A 17,237-nucleotide genomic window follows, 5' to 3' on the forward strand; every position below is an offset into this window, starting at 1 on the left:
AGATGAGTAAATAGTCACAGAGAGGTTAAGTAACTCACCCAAGGTCATTCACTTGATTTGGCTACAGGAGCACATATTCTTAATTGCTGTAGAAACAGGCCCAAGATGTTATTAAAGTTTCACAAGTAGCAAATGGCAAAACTAGGATTAGAATCCCTTTCTATTCCCAGTTCAGTCTTTTTCCTTATACTACCTCACTGTGGTATTTTTTGGATTGGGACGTATGTGTGTATGTGCTCTCTAACTCCTCTGCCTGATCTTGTATACATCTCTGTATTGCAAATGACAACATCTCTGGGATCCAGTCTCTTCATACTTAAAATAGAAACGAAATCAGTTTCCACCCATTGATAAGGTATAACCTTATCAAGACCAGCCTGGCCAACATGGTGAAACCCCATCTCTACTAAAAATACAAAAAAATTAGCTAGGTGTAATGGCGAGCCGCTTGAAGCTACTCCGGCGGCTGAGGCAGGAGAATTGCTTGAACCCAGGAGGTGGAGGTTGCAGTGAGCCGAGATTGCGCCACTGCACTCCAGCCTGGGCGACAAAGCAAGACTCCCTCTCAAAATAAATAAATAAATAATAAAATACGTACACATTCTTGTGAAGTTTGTAAAACTGGGTATTTGGGTGCCTCCTGCCTTGAGATTATTCCTAAGTGGCTCCTTCCACCCATTGTTATGAAGATTAAATGAGTTACTAATGTAATGGTTGTGAGAACACAACCTGGCAAGTGACACAAGGAGCATCTAAAGGGAATTGTGAACAACTGAATCAGATGGAACTGAGAATTAAGTACCTAGAACCTCAGTGCTCCAAAACGAAAAATTGCCATGAGGATTCAAATAAAGCAGGATTGGAAAAATATAAACAATTCAATCTGGAAAATTAAAAATTAGAAAATCATTGTCAAATAAACTAGGCAAGATTAATGAAAGACTAGTAGAAAGCAGAAACCTCCTGTAGCTTCTCATTGGAAACAACAGAGGAGACAATTAACCAGAACTCCGACCACAAGGCCAATTTGATGCAACTTGGTGTTGTCAGTCTCATTAGCCATTTAGTGCTGTGAAAGGAAAATATCTTGTGCCCCCAGTATCACTAAGGAAAACTCAAGCTGGAAACTGCTTAGGGCAAACCTGCTTCCCATTCTATTCAAAGTCACCCCTCTGCTCACCGAGATAGATGCATATCTAATTTGCCTCCTTTGGAAAGGCTAATCAGAAACTCAAAAAATGTAACTGTTTATGTAACACTTACCTGTAACCTGGAAGCTCCCTCCCAGCTTCAAGTCTTCCTGACTTTGCTTCAAGTTGTCCTACCTTTCCAGACCGAACCAATGTACTTCTCAAATATATTCATTGATGTCTCATGTCTCCCTAAAATGTATAAAACCTAGCTGTGCCCTGACCACCTTGGGTACATGTCATCAGGACTTCCTGAGACTGTGCCACTGGCACATCCTCAACCTTGGAAAAAAATTTTCTAAATTAACTGAGACCTGTCTCAGATTTTCTGGGTTCGCAGTGTTTAATAGCTATCTTAGTCCAAGAAGAAATTCAGTGGTTCCTGCTTTAAGTTCACAACCTTCAATGATGCAGCAAGAGATGGAAAAATATATACACACATATATGTGTGTGTAACGTGTATATGTATATTTGTGTGTGTGTTTACATATATAGAGAAAAATAAATGCTACTGAATTTGGATCTGGATCCTATAGATTTACAAACTTCACAAGACTGTGTACATGTTTTAAAGAAAAATACTGCGTAATCTGAAGAAGAAATAATATTGAATGGTCTATTTATATAACTTGTTTCCAAATATTTTAATTGATGTATAACTTTGAAGTATACAGGTGGGTTTTAACGAATATATGTTCCTGAGTAAAAACCACCCCCAGTCATCATATAGAACATTTGTTTCTTCCCATAAAGTTCCCTGGCACCCCTTTTTAGTCAATTTCACTCACGTCAGTGTGAAGAGACCACTAAACAGGGTTTGTGTGAGCAATAAAGCTTTTTAAATCACCTGGGTGCAGGTGGGCTGAGTCCAAAAAGAGAGTCAGCGAAGGGAGATAGGGGTGGGGCCGTTTTATAAGATTTGGGTAGGTAAAGGAAAATTACAGTCAAAGGGGGATTGTTCTCTGGCGAGCAGGGCTGGGGGTCACAAGGTGCTCAGTGGGGGAGATTTTTGAGCCAGGATGAGCCAGGAGAAGGAATTTCACAAGGTAATGTCATCAGTTAAGGCAAGGACCGGCTATTTTCACTTCTTTTGTGGTGGAATGCCGTCAGTTAAGGCAGGAACAGGCCATTTAAATATCACTTCTTTTGTGATTCTTCAGCTACTTCAGGCCATCTGCATGTATACGTGCAGGTCACAGGGGATGCGATGGCTTAGCTTGGGCTCAGAGGCCTGACAGTCAATATTCCTGTATATAACATTTTAGTGATTTCCCATTAAGTATATCAAATAAGAACATTTCTATTAAAAATGTATTTGAAGCTGTGCATAGTGGCATGTGCCTATGGTCCCAGCTATTTGGAAGGATCTCTTTAGCCTATGGGTTTGAAGCTGCAGTGAGCTATAACTGTGCCACTGCACTCTAGCCTGGGTGACAAGAGCACAACTCTGTCTCTAAAAAAAAAAAAGTGTATATTCCTCTCTCTATATTCATATGAATCATAGATTCTACAATGAAAATTTATGTTGTAGTTTATTTGAACCCTTGCTCTTGGTATTTGTAACAACTGATTTTGCAAATGAAAACCAGCATTACTGACCTTTACATACTCAAACTGCTTCACATGCCAGTTGTTACAGCTGTGCTAAAACTACAAGGTCATTAACCCAACAATAGATGAAATGAAATTTTATTTGTATTTTCCATTTATTGTCACTGTAAATTTTATTTGTATTTTCCATTTATTGTCACCTAAAGTAGAGAGAAATAATTTCAGTATATTGCTGCTATGTCTGTTTGGTGGTGTTACACTTGTTGCAGTGCCATATAATTTGGAGTACACTTTGTTAGACTTGAACTTACACTGATTAACAGTCACCTAAAACTAAACAAAAATAAATATAAAGGGAAGAGCACAGTATTTTTTGTGATGGGAAAGCAGAATAAATCAAGTTTTCCAGTTCTACCATATTTAGGTCATTTCTCTTCCTCCTATGTTGTAGGTATCTCAAGGAAACTGATTTATCCTTATCTTACCTTTTAATCTAAAGCCCAGTCAGTCTCTTAAAATGACATGATCTCACTTAATGTGAATAACTACGATTAAAAACTCCAGGAGAACCCAGTCACCAGGGGACCCCCCCATACTTTTGTGAGTTTTACCTCCAGGAATTCAGCAAAATGAGTATCAGAGAAAATTCCTCTCATGCTTCTAGCAGAGGGAATGAGAAAAGGAACCATTTTGAAATATGCCACAGCATTCTGTACTTCTCAACAAGGTCAGCCCTCAAAAACAATCTAATTAACCAGAGCCTAACCTGCTGGGCTTTTATCAGGGCCTAACAGACCTTAGGAAATGGAAATACCCAACTTCAGTCATCTCTAGCCTCCCACATGGAAGAAAGGAAATACCCAACTCTAACCCACTCTAGTCATCCTGTCCCACCAAAGGGGGTAGGGGAAACTGAGAAAGGTGTGAAGTTCCCAATCCAGAGATATAGTCTTGACCAAAAGACTGAGACCTACTCAGAGAACTATAGAATGCTTCCCCTTCCCCTATACCTTGATACCACATTTCTAAAGGCATACGGATGGTTGCTTGAGCCCAGGAGTTAAAGACCAGTCTGGGCAACATAGTAAGATCTCGTCCATGCAGAAAAATTAGTCAGGTAGAGTGATATGTGCCTATAGTCCTAGTGTGTCTGGAATTGGTGGGTTCTTGGTCTCACTGACTTCAAGAACGAAGCCGCGGACACTCGCGGTGAGTATTACAGGCCGCGTGTCTGGAGTTTGTTCCTTCTGATGTTCCAATGAATTGGGAGTTTCCTCCTTCTAGTGGGTGCATAGCCTGGCGGCTCAGGAGTGAAGCTGCAGACCTTCGCGGTGAGTATTACAGCTCTTAAGGCAGCACGTCTAGAGTTGTTTGTTTCTCCCGGTGGGTTCGTGGTCTCGCTGGCTTCAAGAGTGAAGCTGCAGACCTTCGCGGTGAGTTTTGTAGCTCACAAAGACAGTATGGACCCAAAGAGTGAGCAACAACAAGATTTCATGCAAACAGTGAAACAACAAACTTTTACAGTGTGGAAGGGGTTGCCACTGCTGGCTCGGGCAGCCTGCTTTTATTCTGTTATCTGGCCCCACCCACATCCTGCTGATTGGTAGAGCCAAGTGGTCTGTTTTGACAGGGCGCTTTTTGGTGCGTTTGCAATCCCTGAGCTAGACACAAAGGTTCTCCACGTCCCCACCAGATTAGCTAGATACAGAGGGTTGACACAAAGGTTCTCCACGTCCCCACCAGATTAGCTAGATACAGAGGGTTGACACAAAGGTTCTCCAAGGCCCCACCAGAGTAGCTAGATACAGAGTGTCGATTGGTGCATTCACAAACCCTGAGCTAGACACAGGGTGCTGATTGGTATGTTTACAAACCTTGAGTTAGATACAGAGTGCCCATTGGTGTATTTACAATCCCTGAGCTAGACATAAAGGTTCTCCACGTCCCCACCAGACTCAGGGGCCCAGCTGGCTTCATCCAGTGGATCCCGCACCAAGGCTGCAGGTGGAGCTGCCTGCCAGTCCCGCGCCGTGCGCCCACACTCTTCAGCCCTTGGGTGGTCGATGGGACTGGGCGCCGTGGAGCAGGGGGCGGCGCTCATCTGGGAGGCTTGGGCCGCACAGGAGCCCACGGAGGGGGTGGGAGGCTCAGGCATGGTGGGCTGCAGGTCCCGAGGCCTGCGCCGCGGGAAGGCAGCTAAGGCCCGGCGAGAAATCGAGCGCAGCGCCGGTGGGCTAGCACTGCTGGGGGACCCAGTACACCTTCCGCAGCCGCTGGCCCGGGTGCTAAGCCCCTCATTGCCCGGGGCCGGCAGGTGCTCCGAGTGCGGGGCCCACCAAGCCCACGCCCAACCGGAACTCCAGCTGGCCCCCAAGCACCGCGCGCAGCCCCGGTTCCCGCTCGCGCTTCTCCCTCCACACCTACCCACAAGCTGAGGGAGCCGGCTCCGGCCTTGGCCAGCCCAGAAAGGGGCTCCCACAGTGCAGCGGCGGGCTGAAGGGCTCTCAAGTGCCGCCAAAGTGGGAGCCCAGGCAGAGGAGGTGCCGAGAGCGAGCGAGGGCTGTGAGGACTGCCAGCATGCTGTCACCTCTCACTAGCTACTTAGGAGGCTGTGGTGGGAGGATTGCTTGACCCAGGAGGAGGAGGCTGCAACGGGCCATGACCGTGCCACTGCCCTGCAGCCTGAGTGACAGAGCAAAACTCTGTCTCAAAAAAAGTTTTAGGCGGGGCGTGGTGGCTCACACCTGTAGTCCCATCACTTTAGGAGGCCAAGACAGGCAGATCACCTGAGGTCAGAAGTTTGAGACCAGCCTGGCCAACATGGTGAAACCTTGTCTCTACTAAAAATACAAAAATTAGCCGGGCTGTGGTGGCATGTGCCTGTAATCCCAGCTACTCGGGAGGCTGAGGCAGGAGAATTGCTTGAACCTGGAAGGCGGAGGTTGCAGCGAGCCGAGATCGGGGCCGCTGCACTCCAGCCCGGGCGACAGAGCAAGACTCCATCTCAAAAAAAAAAAAAAAAAAAAAAAAGGCCGGCTGCGTTGGCTCATGCCTGTAATCCCAGACTTTGGGAGGCCAAGGCAAGCAGATCACCTGAGATCAGGAGTTCGAGAGGAACCTGGCCAACATGGTGAAACCCCGTCTCTGCTAAAAATACCAAAAATTAGCCGGGTGTAGTGATGGGCGCCAGTAATCCCAGCTGCCTAGGAGGCTGATTTATCACTATAGGAGGCTGAGACAGGAGAATCGCTTGAACCCGGGAGGCGGAGGTTGCAGTGAGGTGAGACAGCGCCATTGCACTCCAGCCTGGGCAACAAGAGGGAAACTCCGTCTCAAAAAATAAATAAATAAATACAGAAGTTTTTAAAAAGTGGTCTATTTACAGCCGTTCTTTTACTCAGCACAGCATTTCCAGATATCAAGAAAATACAAGAAAATATGAAAAAGGCAAAAAATAAAACAAAACAAATACAAATACACACAGACAGTTTGAAGAGGAAGAACAAGCATCGGAACCAGACTCACATATGGTAGGGATGTTAGAATTCTCATACCAGAAATTTGAAACAACGATGATTAAGATGATTAAGATGCTAAAGTCTCTGATGGGTAAAGTAGACACCATACAAGAATAGATAGGTAATGTAAGCACAGAGATATAAATTATAAGAACCAGAAAGAAATGCTAGAGATCAAAAGCACTGTAACAGAAATGAAAATGATTTTGATGGCCTTATTGGTAGACTAGACATGGCAGAAAAAAAGAATCTCTGATCTTGCTGTTTATCCCAATAGAAAGCATCAAAATTGAAAAGCAGGCAGAGCACGGTGGCTCATACTTGTAATCCCAGCACTTTGGGAGGCCAAGGTGGGCAGATCGCTTGGGGTCAGGAGGTCAAGACCAGCCTGGCCAACATGGTAAAACCCCATCTCTACCAAAAATACAAAAATTAGCTGGGCATGGTGGTGCATGCCTGTAGTCCCAGCTACTCAGGAGGCTGAGGCAGGAGAAGCGCTTGAACACAGGAAGCAGAGGTTGCACCGAGCCGAGATTGTGCCACTGTATTCCAGCCTGGGCAACAGAGCCAGACCCTGTCTCAAAAAAAAACCAAAACACAAAATTGAAAAGCAAAGAGAACAAATTCTGAAAAAAGAGAATATTTAAGGACTGGGACAACTACAAAAAGTATAACATATGTATAATAGGAATACCAAAAAAAGAAGAAAGACACCAAGAGAGACAAAGACAGGGGGTGGGGAAGGAAGGAATAAAGAAAGAGTAAAAATATTTGAAACAGTAATGACTGAGAATTCTCCCAAATTAATGTCAGATATCAAACCACAGATCAAAGTGGCTTAGAGAACACTGAGCAAAATAAATGCCCAAAAAACTACACCTAGTGGCTTGGGCAATTTGAGTCACTATAACAAATTCTCATAGACAAGGTGCCTTATTAACAAAAGAAATTTATTTCTTACACCTCTGGGTTCTGAAAGTCTGAGATCAGGGTGACAACATATTTGGATTTGGGTGAGGGCCCTCTTCTGGGTTGCAGACTGCCAAACTCTTGTATCTTCACATAGTGGAGAGCAGAGAAAGGAAATTAGCTCTCTCATGACTCTTATAAGGGCACTAATCCTATTAATGAGGGCCCCACCCACATGGCCTCATCTAATCCTAGTTACTTCCTAAAGGCCTCATCTCCTAATAATATCACATTGAGGGGTAGGGTTTCAACTTATAAATTTTGGGGAGACACAAACATTTAGTCCAGAACACCTAGGGATAACATTTTTAAGCTACAGAAAATCGAAATTAAAGAAAAATCCTGGAAGAAGTCATAGAGGGGGAAAAAACAGCTTATATATAGAGGAGTAAAGATAAGATTTACATCTGACTTCTCAGAAACCATGCAAAGAAGAAGAGAGTGGAGTGAAATATTTAAATGTTTAGAGATTTAAAACCACCTATTAGAATTCTATACTCTGGAAAAATCATCCTTCAAAAGTTGAGGAAAAATAAAGACTTTCTCAGAGAAACAAAAGTTTAAGGAATTTGTTGCCAGTAGACTTGTCTTGCGTGACATGTTAATATAACTTCTTTAGGGAGAAGGACAATAACAGAAGTTAAAACTTGGAAATATATATACATAAAGAACATGGGCTGGGTGTGGTGGCTCAAGCCTGTAATCCCAGCACTTTGGGAGGCTGAGGTGGGCAGATCACTTGAGGCCAGGAGTTCGAGACCAGCCTGGCCAACATGATGAAACCCTGTCTCTACTAAAAATACAAAAATTAGCCTGGTTTGGTGGTGCATGCCTGTAATCCCAGCTACTCAGGAGGCAGAGGCACAAGAATTGCTTGAACCTGGGAAGTGAAGGTTGCAGTGAGCCAAGATCACACCACTGCACTCCAGCCTGGGTGATAGAGCGAGACTCTATCTCAAAAAAAAAAAAAAAAAAAAAGAGAGAGAGAGAGAGAATGAATAAGTAAAGGTAAAATAAAAGCATTTTTCTGATTGTTAGTTGATGTACTACAGCCAATTTTTAATTGACCTAAAAGTTTGCTCAAAATAATAACAATAATGTATTTACTCAATGATATATATATTCAATTACATATACACACACTGTTATGTATTCTTCTGTATGTGCAAAATGAGTGACAGCAATGAACCAAGGAACAGAAAGAAAAAATTAGAATTATTTTGTTATTGGCCAGGTGCTGTGGCTCATGCCTGTAATCCCAGCACTTTGGGAGGCCGAGGCAGGCAGACCACCTGAGGTCAGGAGTTCGAGACCAGCCTGGCCAACATGGCGAAACCTCATCTCTACTAAAAGTACAAAAATTAGCCGGGCATGTTGGCGGGTGCCTGTAATCCCAGCTACTTAGGAGGCTGAGGTAGGAGAAGCCTGAACACGGGAGGTGGAGGTTGCAGTGAGCCAAGATCACGCCACTGCACTCCAACCTGGGCAACAAGAGGGAGACTCCATCTCAAAAAAAAAAAAAAAGTTTTTTTTATTATAAGGTACTTGCCATACTACCCATGAAGCTTTATAGTGTTATTTGAGAGTGGACTCAGATTAGTTGTAAATATATATTGCAAACTCTAGATTAACTACTTAGAAAAAAGAAGTATATCTAATATGCTAATAAAAAAGAAAAATAAAATCATATAAAGGGTTCAATTAAAACAAAAAAAGTCAGAAAAAAGTGGTAGACAAAAATAAGAACAAGAACAAAGGCAACAAATAGAAAACAGTTAAGCGTAGTAGATATTAATCCAACTATATCAATAATACTTTCAACATCAGTGGTCTAAATGCACCATTTTAAGGCAGAGATTGTGAAGAAATAATATATGTTGTCTACAAGAAACTCACTTTAAAGATAAAGACACATATAGATTAAAAGTAAATCAATAAAGTTATACCATACTAACACTAATCAAAAGAAAGCAGAAGTAGCTATATTAATTTCAGACAGAGCAGACTTCAAAGCAAGGAGAGCTATCAGGGATAAAAAAGGGAATTATGTAATGAGAAAAGGGTTCTCTAAGAAGACATAATCCTTAATATGTATGCACCTAAAAACAGACTTTCAAAATACATGAGGCAAAAACTGATAGAACTTCAAGAAGGAAGAGATGCATCTACTATCACAGAAATCTCAAAAATTCTTTATCAGAAATGGGCAGATCCAGGAAGCAGAAAATCAGTAAGGATATAGTTGAAATCAACAACATCATCAATCAACTAGATATAATGGCCATCTATAGACTTCATCCAAGAACAGCAGAATACTCTTTCTTCTCAAACTCACATGGAACATTAATCAATATAGACCATGTTCTGGGCTGTAAAACATAACTTAACAAATTTAAAAGAATAGAAATCATACAATGACTTATCTCAGATGACATTAGAGTTAACTAGAAATCAATAACAGAAAGATCATTGGAAAATCTCCCACATACTTGGAGATTAAGCAATACACTTCTAAATAATACATGGGTCAAAGAAGAAATGCCAAGAGCAATTAAAAGATACTTCGAACTACATGAAAATGAAAACACAACTTATCAAAATTTATAGAATGCTGTGAAAGCAGTGCTTAGGGGGAATTTATGGCAATGAATATATACATATTAGAAATAGCATAAAAATACCTAGGAATAAATTTAACCAAGGAAGTGAAAGACCTGTATGCTGAATACTGCAAGACATTGCTTAAAGAAATTAAAGAAGACCTAAATAATTGGAAAGACATCCAATGTTCATGTGTTGGAAGACTAACTACTGATAAGATGATAATACAATTTGATATACAGATTCAATGTATTCCTTATAAAAATTTCAACCTTTGTTTGCAGAAATAGAAAATCCCATCCTAAAATTCATATGGAAAATCAAATTACCCTGAATAACCAATGAAAACCTTGGAGAAAAGAATAAAGTTTAAAGACACATACTTCATAATTTCAAAACTTTACACAAGCCTAAAGTAACCTAAAGAGTGTGGTGCTGGAATAAGAATAGGTATATAGATCAATAAAATAGAAAAGAGAGCCCAGAAATAAACCTCACATATACGGTTGATTGATTGATTTTCAACAAGTGCCAAGACCATTCAATGGGAAATGGACAGTATTTTCAACAAATGGTGCTGGGAAAACTGGATATCCAAATGCAAAATAATAAAGTTGTAGTATTTACACCATCTACAAAAATTAACCCAAAATGGATCAAGGACCTAAATTTAAGAAGTAAAACTATAAAACTCTTAGCAGAAAACATAAAAATCTTTATTAGACAATGTAATTTTCAAGTATTGCACAGGTGATAAAAATAAATAAGTGGAGCTTCATCAAAATAAAAAAGTTTTATGCATCAAAGGACACTATCAAAAGAGAGAAAAACTTCACAGACTGGGAGAAAATATTTGCAAATCATATCTGAAGAAGAATATCTGGAATATACAAAAACTCATGCAACACAACAAAACCTAATTCAAAAATAGGCAAAGGATTTGAACAGACATTTCTCCAAAGAAGACACACAAATAAGCACATGACAAGATGCTCAACATCACTAGCCATTAGGGAAATGCAAATTAAAGCCACAATGAGATAAAGCTTATACCCATTAGGATGGCTATAATACAACAACTACAACAAAACAGAAGTTAACAAGTGTTAGCAAAGATGTGGAGAACTAGAACCCTCCTGCACTGCTGATGGGAATGTAAAACGATGCAGCCATTATGGAAAACAGTTTGATGGTTCCTCAAGAAAGCCGATTGCAGAGTTACCATATGATATAGCAATTCAATGCCTAGGTGTATATCCAAAGAATTGAAAACAGTGACTCAGATACTTGTACACCAATGTTCACAGCCGCATTATTCACAATGGCCAAAAGGCAGGAACCACCCAAATGTTCAACAAGAGATTAATGGATAAACAAAATATTATGTATGTATATTTATACACTGTTTATGTATAAACACACACATATACACAAAGGAATATTATTTAGCCATTAAAAGGCATGAAGGATACATGCTGCAGTATGAATGAACCTTGAAAACTTTATGCTAATTAAAAATAATCCAGACATAAGTAGACAAATATTGTATTATTTTACTTATATGGCATATCTAGAACAGGCAAATTCATAGAAACATAGTGTAAAATAAAGGTTACCAGGGACTGTGGGGAGCAGGGAATAGAGACTGCTCAATGGGCATCTTTAGGGATGACGAAAATGTTCTAGAATTAGATAGTGACGGTGCTGTTGTGAATACGCTAAAAACTTTACTGTATGACTTTAAAATGGTAACTTTAATGTTGTGCATAGTTTACCACAGTTTGAAAGTGTTTTTAATTTTTAAAAATAGGAAATGATAAAATTAGACTTTATCTAATTCTTTCCAGCTTTATAATTTGGATCCTGCTTCTTCCAGCTTTATAATTTGGATCCTGCTCCTTTGTACTTCATGGCTCATGCTTTATACTTACTTGATGTTTCTATGGTACTTGTGCACAGCTGTCATGTATCAGACCTGCAGTTTTGCACATGCTTTCCACTCTTCTAGTTCCTCAACTATTTGTAAGGTTGCCCTCCTTTATGTTTTCCATTAAATCTTCCATTAGTCAAACCACTCCAGTGTCCCTCGTTCCATAAGTTTCCCCTGCTCTGAACTCCCAGGGCACATTGTGCAACTTCATTACCTTATATTAAAATTATCTGGAATTTTAAAAAATCTACTAGATTAGGGTAGTGTCCTGATTTTATTCATCTTTTTCTTTTGGTGAAATTTGAGACATGTCTTGCATTTGACAGTATTTAAGCAACTAAGATTGTGCAACGGAGCCAGTTTCTCCAGACAGGCTGGAGAGACCACTTGCATCAGAATCATCTGGGGTGCCCCTTGAAAATGCAATGTTCCAGGCCAACGAGTCAATCTCGGAGTGTAAATCTTGTGAAGCTGTATTTTAACAAGCTCACTTGGTGATTTATTTGTGTACGCTATTTAAAACTCTGTGAACCACCGGTCTAGGCTATACTTTGCAGTGTATTAAGGTGGTCTTCGGCACCTCTCGCAGACCCCCTTCCTCTTGCCTCTAGCGCCAACCTCTCAGCCTCTCACATACCAGGGGAGGGGCTTTGCAAAACCTCTCACATACCAGGGGAGGGGCTTTGCAAAACCTTCCACGAAAGTGAATCCCAGCACAGCCCTGCTGTAGCTGGCTCTCAGGCGCAAGCGCAGAGCTGCGACCGCTGCTGATAACGTTGCTCAGTCTCAGTGTGGTCTCTGTTTTGCAACTGGTCGTCCGCGTCAGGAGACTTAGGTCCAGGCGACTGCCCAGACAATGACTGGTCCCGCATACCGAGCAGAGCATGATCAGCAGCAGTCTGAGTGGAAGAGTGCCTGTGATCTTAGGAAACCTGATGGGCGTTGGAGCAGCGGTTCGACGCATGGGTTTCTCTTTAATCCTTCCGACTTCCCCAAGCCCAGCGCACTCAGGTTCCTCTCCAAGTGCGGGACCCGCCCGGGGTGTGTCGGGGGTACTCGGCCGGAGGCGGCCGGTGAGTGAGGCTTACAGGGCCCCGGGACCAAGGTGGGTGCTCTTGGAGGTTCTGGAAAGCGGAAACACGGTTTCTTCGAAGGAAACGGGCGAAAGGGTCGCGGGTGGTTTGGCTGCAGGTCGGGTCAGGAGGCACCTCCACGGTTGGGACGCCGCGTGGCGTGAGGTCATAAAGCCCCCAGCGCTCGTCTCACTGGCGGGCCAGCCTAGTCCCTCTGCGGCAGTGACAGCCAGTGGTTTTCCCCGGGTGTATCCCTGGGAGATGAAAAAGAGCAGGGTTGCTCCCTGCTTCCCCTCTAGCTGGGCGAGGGAGGTCTTCGGTACTGGGTGCTTACTGAGTGCAGGCACTGCTCCAAGAGTTTTTACCTGCATTAACTGATTTAATCCTTGCATCAACCCTATGAAGGAATGTACTATTATTATGCCCATGTTACAGATAAGGAAATTGAGGCACACAGAGATGAAGTACTTGCTCGGCCGGGCGCAGTGGCTCACGCCTGTAATCCCAGCACTTTGGGAGGCCCAGGCGGGCGGATCACCTGAGGTCGAGACCAGCCTGGCCAATACGGTGAAACCCGTTCTCTACTAAAAATACAAAAATTAGGTGGGAGTGGTGGCGCGCGCCTGTAATCCCTGCTACTCGGGAGGCTGAGGCAGGAGAATCACTTGTACCCGGGAGGCAGAGGTTGGAGCGAGCAGAGACCACGCCACTGCACTCCAGCGTAGGCAACAAGAGTGAAACTCCGCGCCCCTCCCCCCCCAAAAAGAGAAGTACTTGCTTAAGTTACAGAGGCTAGTGAGTGCCAGTCCTTAGTTTATGTTTCTGATGATGAAGGTTGGTACTTGAATAAAGTAGTTGTTAATTATTTGTTGTAGGTGTATTGACAGTTACTGTGGATCGTTGTGTTTGAGTTTGTGCTTTATGTGTGAGTTTGTGCTTTGAGCCAATATCTGGGAACATTGTTACCTGAAGATCACCTTTGGTAGGACAAGATTTTCTCTATTCTGTGATTAAACTGAGGCTGCCCAGGCAGTTCTGCTGATTGCTTTGTGGATTGGCAAAGGCTCCAGGAAGCAATCAACCTAGTGCCACAAAACAAAGCACCCAGAGAAGCCCTATTCCTGACCCTTCAAAACCTTCTTCCTTCTGAAGGGGGTACAAAATAAAGGAGAATTATCCCTGGATCAGGAATTGATTATAGGAGAGACAAGCAATGTCAAAAGAATTTTAGATAATTAGGGTAACTGTGGTGGCCAGCGCTGTTAGTGCTAGAAAGTTTGAGTCACATAAAGGAATAGCAAACCACCAGGTTGGCTAGGGCTGCAGCATGCTGTGACCACTTAAGAGAATAATGATTTTGTAGGGATACAGTATCCAGAGAGCAGTAAGGTGACTCAAATAATGAAAGTATGAGGAAGAAAGGAGAAAAGGAGAGGCAACTTTCCACATCATGGTGGAGGAATCCCTTGGATGGACTCTGGATAAAGGTATAGCCCTAACCTCCTAGCCTCTCTGAAATATGTTTGGGGGCTATCCCTGAAACTTTTGTCACATCCGCTAGACTTCCTTTTCCCATCTTATATACATCCTCCAAAGCCAGGAAAAAGAATGCATCACTCCATGCTCTAGAGCAGCAGCTGCTGAAGGGAGCCTCATAAATCCTCTGACAGCATCTTTCCTTAAACATACACCATCACAGTTTTCAAATTCATTGATGTGAGATGAGCACAGCAATAGCATCATCTCCCTTATACTATATATGATATTCTTTATTGTAAATGTTTTGCCATAGTTTAACTTGCAGTATTGATGAAAGTTTTGTAAGAAAAGACAAGCACATGCTAGTAATGGTGTTTTATAATGTGGGACGAGATTTTTCAGAAAAGTGACTTGACCAAGGAAGTGCAGCTGTAAGCAGTGTCATCTGTCTTCTATTTTGACCCTCAGGAAGAAGTAAGGGGACTAGTGCCATAGTGTCTTTGAACTCATACCCCATATGAAGAGAACGTCAAAGAGGCTGGATCACCTAAAGGGTTTAGAGAAAGTTTGGAATTGGCTCAGATCTGTCTTTTATCATAAAAGATGAACTTGAAACCCAGACATAAGTGTCCATTGTCATTTTCTTTATATCTGACAGGAGATGGGATTACTTTGGGGCATTCATTGTACTTTTTTTTTTTTTTTTTTGAGACAGAGTTTCGCTCTTGTTGCTCAGGCTGGAGTGCAATGGTACTATCTTGGCTCACTGCAACCTCCGCCTGCTGGGTTCAAGCGATTTTCCTGCCTCAGCCTCCTGAAGTAGCTGGGATTACAGGTGCCCACCACCACGCCCAGCAAATTTTTTTGTATTTTTAGTTGAGACAGGGTTTCCCCATGTTGGCCAGGCTGGTCTTGAAATCCTGACCTCAGGTGATCCACCTGTCTTGGCCTCCCAATCATTAGTTCTTAATCCTTAGGGTTGCATTCAACAGGCTAGATGTGGACATTACTAGACAGAGGTTCTGGATGCCTTGGACTATGACCTTTGCCCATTTCTGCCTTTCATTAAAAATAAAACCAAGAGGAGGCAGAAGATGGAAAGGCAACTGTCTACCTCTCCATAAGATCCATATTCCACATGAGTTAAGTATTCTTCCCTCTTTTCTGAACGTGTGTTTCATCATACCAACCAGAGACACATTTATTTCTCTTTTAAAGGAACTTCCGTTCTTAGATGAGTCTGCCAAATTTTGCCAAGGGGACTATTCTTCATTTGCCTGTTGACTGTCCTTAATATCTTCAACACTCCCTCACTCTAATTCATCATTAGATGATTAATGAACACAGGCTTTTTTTTGGCCTATTTCGTGAATGGTTTCATCTGAAACACGGACCTTGAGATCTTACATGTCTCCGAGGATTTGAAAAAGAGTAGATTCATTCTAGTTCTCTCCCCTTAGTCTAAGCAGATGGCTATGTGCCTCAAAGTTTGGGATCTAAAGTTAAACTACTAGGTATCCGATAGCTTTGGACCAATCAAGTCCAGCATCTTCATTTTGCAGGTGAGGAGACACAAAACCAGATTGTTTATTTTTCCCTGGTTTCTATATAGCTACCAATGGAGCTATAACCAAAATCCAGATTACCTAGTCAGTGCCTATAGCTCTGGGCCTCTATCTGATGTTTCCCTGAATTGTGCTGAGGATGCCACTTGCACTTCAGTGGAGGCCAGAGACTTTATTGATTTTATTTTTTTTTGAGATGATGGAGTCTTGCTCTGTCGCCCAGGCCAGAGTGCAGTGGTACAGTCTTGGCTCACTGCAACCTCTACCTCCCGGGTTCAAGCAATTCTTCTGCCTCAGCCTCCTGAGTATCTGGCACTACAGGTGCGTGCCACCACGACTGGCTAATTTTTATATTTGTATTAGAGACGGGGTTTCACCATGTTGGGCTGGTCTCGAACTCCTGACCTCAGGTGATCTGCCTACCTCGGCCTCCCAAAGTGCTGGGATTATAGGTATGAGCCAAAGCCAGAGACTTTACTCCATAGGTTACATAGATAGGGCTGTTAGTGTGGCTGAGATTTACTGCAGCCTTTCAGGGACTGGGTCTGGGAGGCAGTCACTCTCTATACCCCTATAGCACTCTTAAGTCAAGATCATGCTGATAACCTTCTGACATCAGTGGAGTTTAGTTTCTTGGCCATTTACAGGCCGCTAAACAGAAAGTATGATTCAGGCATTCTTTCCCTGTCTGTTGAGAAGCAACACATACTGTATAGTATAATGAGTTTGAATCTAGGATTTATTACTTGGCCTTGTGCCAAATTACTTAACTTCTCTGTACTTCACACTATTTTTTTGTATTGCAGGAATAATAATAATTCCCCTCAGAGTTATTGTGAACAATAAATGAGTCAATATTCATACAATTCTTAGGCAGGCCCAAAGAAAGACCATTTCTGGAGACTGTACTTCCAAGTTAGATTCCTTTCACAAGTTCTTTTTTCATTTTTTCTAGGTAGAAAGTTTCCCCAGTGAAGTTTGTATGTGTCTATCAGATGTGTCACATGCACAAACACATCTAATGCATAATACAGTTGTATATATAATGAGCTTATTTGAAATGAAAAAACAACTACACTTTGAGACTCTTGCACTGTACCGTATGATATGGCTTGAATATGTGTCTCCACCAAATCTCAAGTTGTATTGTAACCCTGACAATGAGGTGATTGGATCTTACAGGTTGATACCTCAGAGCTTGGTGCTGTTCTTGTGATAATGCATAAGTTCTCATGAGATCTGGTTGTGTAAAAGTGTGTGGTACCTCTCCACCTCTTCTCCTGCTTTTGCCATGTGATGTGCCTAATCCCCCTTTGCCTTCCACCATGAGTAAAAGCTCCCTGAGGCCTCCCCAGAAGCTG

The 17,237-nt window shown here is 42.3% G+C and overlaps 1 protein-coding gene across 3 annotated transcripts in view; it reads left to right on the forward strand.

Moving 5' to 3' along the window:
• Positions 1 to 17,237, forward strand: part of ZNF391 (zinc finger protein 391) — a 29,384-nt gene that overhangs the window by 1,671 nt on the left and 10,476 nt on the right. Inside the window, exon 1 of one of the 3 annotated variants that reach the window (XM_016955059.4) lies at positions 12,488 to 12,832. The exons of 1 other annotated variant lie outside the window; for it this stretch is intronic. The gene's annotated coding sequence lies outside the window, so the exon portion shown is untranslated. Of the gene's footprint in view, positions 1 to 12,487; positions 12,865 to 17,237 lie in introns of those variants that run through there. One more of the 3 variants, XM_527605.8, reaches the window with a different exon arrangement.

The sequence above is a fragment of the Pan troglodytes genome, chromosome 5 (genome assembly GCF_028858775.2).
Source record: "Pan troglodytes isolate AG18354 chromosome 5, NHGRI_mPanTro3-v2.0_pri, whole genome shotgun sequence".
In the NCBI taxonomy this organism is placed as follows: Eukaryota; Metazoa; Chordata; class Mammalia; order Primates; family Hominidae; genus Pan; species Pan troglodytes.